Source organism: Podarcis filfolensis (genome assembly GCF_964270895.1).
Source record: "Podarcis filfolensis genome assembly, chromosome: W".
In the NCBI taxonomy this organism is placed as follows: Eukaryota; Metazoa; Chordata; class Lepidosauria; order Squamata; family Lacertidae; genus Podarcis; species Podarcis filfolensis.
This window is the reverse complement of record NC_139619.1, coordinates 18216524-18220258: the sequence shown is the minus strand read 5'-3', so window position 1 is coordinate 18220258 and position 3735 is coordinate 18216524. Positions and strand designations below refer to the sequence as shown.

The following is a 3735-nucleotide window of genomic DNA, read 5'->3' as shown; positions in this document are numbered from 1 at the left end:
TCTGTGTCTCTGACAGTGGGAGGTCGATGCATTGAGGGAGTTCTGGACACAGGGGCGGATGTAACAGTCGTGGCAAAATCTGCTTGGCCATCCAGTTGGCCCACCTGTCCAGCCACACAAGTTATTGGTGTGGGAGGTGAATCACAGGCACGGCGCAGTCTCCACTCAATACTCATCCAAAGTGATAGCGGGGTTCAGATCACCCTCTATCCGTTAATAATGGACATTCCAGTCTCCTTATGAGGGCGCGATATTTTGGCTATTGCAGGCACCAAATTGGAGTCAAATTTATTCTAAGGGCACGGCACTGCCGTTATGATGGATCACCACTACCCCAGTATGGGTAGAACAGTGGCCTCTACCAAAAGAAAAATTAGCAGCGGCGGCCCAGCTTATTTCTGAACAATTGACCCTTGGCCACATTGAACCGTCCTCATCTCCCTGGAACTCCCCAATTTTCATTATTAAGAAAAAATCAGGGAAATGGCGTCTTCTGCAGGACATGAGAAAAATTAATGAACAAATACAGCCAATGGGAACTTTACAACCTGGCATGCCAAATCCAAATATGCTCCCATGAGAATATCAGTTGGCGGTGATTGATTTAAAGGACTGTTTTTTTTCTATCCCACTGGCTCCAGCAGACAGGGAACGTTTTGCTTTTACATTGCCAGTATATAACAATTCGCAGCCCACCCAGTGATATCAGTGGGTTGTCCTGCCTCAGGGCATGCGGAACTCCCCTACACTTTTTCAACATTTTGTGGGTGAAGCATTGAAACCTTTCCGCATGCGCCACCTAGAGGTCATATGTTATCATTACATGGATGACATTTTAATCGCTGCGAAGGAACTCCCTCCTGGCATTTTTCAAGAACTTTCTGCCACGTTAGCGGAAGCGGGACTCTGCGTAGTGCCTGAAAAAATTCAATTGACGTTGCCTGCCACCTACTTGGGACATAAAGTCTCTGCACAAGCAGCGCTGCCTATTGTTCCCCAATTGACTATCCCTTCAAGCATGAAGCTTGTGGAATTACAACAACTTCTTGGGCATTTGAATTGGGCTCGCTCTTTCCTTGCATTACCTACCAGCACATTATCACCATTGTTTTCGGCGCTCGCGGGACACAAGGATCCAGCAGATGTAATCCAGGTCACTTCGGCAATGATCGCTGCATTACAAACCGTTAATCAGCACCTGCAATCTATTCTCGTGGACAGGATCACAGAAGCCTCTGCACACGAGCTGCATCTGGCAGTGTTTGCTACACCATTGTTGCCAACAGGAATTTTATATGCTCAGACGGACAAGAAGAAGACTATCTGCATTATAGAATGGTTACATTTACCAAATACTCCACCAAAAAACATTTATTCAGTAATTGAATCCACATCAGACATTGTCATTAAAGGACGTTCACGTGCCATGGCCTTGAGTGGTTATGATGTTGCATCAATTTATTTGCCTTTCTCACAGACTGAACAGCACCACTTATTCATAACTAATGCTGCCGTGCAAATCGCTTTGGCTGATTTTATAGGCGTCATCATTTTTAACCCTCCAAAGGATGACCATTTGACATTTCTGACACAGGTCACCTATGTCTTGGCAACCCCCTTGTCTCTCACACCTCTCCCCTCTGCATTGACCCTCTTCACGGATGGAACAAGAAGTAGGGGGGTGGTGACATGGGAGGAGGGAGGAAAATGGAAATGTTTATTTACCCCTCCACAGTCTTCTGCTCAGCGAGCTGAGCTAGCGGCTGTGATTCTTGCCTTTCAATCCTTTCCTACTCAACCTTTCAATCTTATTGTGGATACTCAGTATGTATATCGCATTTTTACGGTTTTACCAATATCTTATATTACTCCTTCCTTGGATTCTGACTTGTTTTCTTTGTTTCTTGCCCTGCAGGCCTTACTTCAGCACAGAGAGTTCCCTTATTATGTTGCATATCTTCGCTCCCACACATCGCACCCAGGGTATTTAGCAGAGGGCAATGCAAGAGCAGATGCAGCGTTGAGGGACATTTCTGCCTTTTCTCTCTTTTCTGATCCTGTACTATGTCATAACACCTTTCACCTCCCTGCGAAAGCATCGGCAAAGCAGTTTTCTATTCCTTTGGCCCAAGCAAGGGATATTGTTTCCCAATGTGCTTCTTGTTCTAAATCTCAGTTGGCCGTTCCTTTTGATGCTGTCAATCCTAGGGGCACGTCTGCATTGGCGTGTTGGCAGATGGATGTCACACACACGCCTGTGTTGGCTCCACTCTCCAAGGTTCACCTCACGGTGGACACCCACTCTGGATTCATATGGGCTACGCCCATGAGGGGGGAAACAGCTCGGCATGTCATTCAGCACACTATCCACTGTTTCTCAGTCATGGGTAAACCTGCGCGTATCAAAACTGATAATGGTCCAGCATATATTTCTAAAACATTTTCAGAATTTTGTATGTTGTGGAATGTGAAATTAACTCATGGTATACCCTTTAACTCCACAGGGCAAGCTATAGTGGAAAGAGCACACCTGACGTTCAAAACACTATTGTTTAAACAGCTTGGCGGCCGAAGCATACCAACAGCAGATATCCCTTCGGCAGTCCACCAGGTTCTTTTTGTACTTAACCATCTTTTATATCCACATAACAGGACCCATACCCCCGATGAATTGCATTTTAGGAAGGAGGAAGCACTCCCCCGCCCCTTGGTGGTGTACCGACGCTTGCCTGATCCCGCGTGGCATGGACCTGTTCCGCTGATCACGTGGGGACGAGGGGACGCGGCAGTGGACGTTGAGGACAAGCCTTTGTGGGTTCCAGCTCGATGCGTGCGGCCATGGCGAGCCTCCTCAACCGCGGAAGCGCCTTCCTAACCATTTGCCTTGTCATCCTTTCCTGCACCGTTATACAAGGAAGAGAAGCAGACGACCCAGTCCAGTTGAAACCACCATATTTCACCTTATCGGCTGGCAAGCCGCTGTCGTCTGAATCCTACTCTGGCTGGCAGTATCCACGGCTCAGCCACTTTCGAACTAGAAGAACAGTGTTGTTGAATAAGACTTTTAGGGGAGAAAATTATCATAAGATATGGAGGGATAATATTTTTGTACAAGATATGATTATGTTTACCAGTTTATTGCATGCTTCTAGATGCTGGTTCTGTATGCATATGCCCCCTTTTGCCCGTCATTCAGGCATAATGTTTCATGGTGTGCCTGTCAATGGATCCTTTCAATTTACAAATGTTAGATCCCCTAAGCAATCTTTTTGGCCTCCAGTACAATTGACCCTCCACGAGCCTGCCCCCATTTGTTTTCAAATTAAAGAGGGGAAAGAATCATGGGGCATATATCCAAACTGTCAATATACATTGAATTTCACTTTTAATAGCTCTTGTTCTCTTACAGGCACATACAGTGACCAATCTCAGTGCTATAGGAGCGATACCAGTGCATGGCTAAAAACTAGAAAAGAAACCTACCATGCAAATTGGAGTCTGAATTCTTCTATCCCTGGCTTAGCAAATGCCGCAGATGAGCAATTTCATATCAGTTCTTTATTTACTGAAGCCTTTGATTGGTCCCAACGGAGTAGTAATATCAGCTATTTACTCCAAAAAGAGTTATGGTTGCTTTGTGGCGAAAAAGCATACAAAGCCATTCCTTGAAACCTCACAGGCACATGTACCTTGGGTATCTTGGTTCCGTTGTTGTATAAGGTTGATAAGTTACCA

The 3735-nt window shown here is 45.7% G+C and overlaps 1 long non-coding RNA gene across 1 annotated transcript; it reads left to right on the top strand.

Moving 5' to 3' along the window:
• The first annotated feature begins 305 nt into the window (after window positions 1-305).
• LOC310753870 lies at window positions 306-3515 on the top strand. The gene is made up of 3 exons (XR_014543474.1): window positions 306-805; window positions 1233-3409; window positions 3444-3515. It is a non-coding gene; the product is annotated as an uncharacterized lncRNA (long non-coding RNA).
• Window positions 3516-3735: the final 220 nt, after the last annotated feature.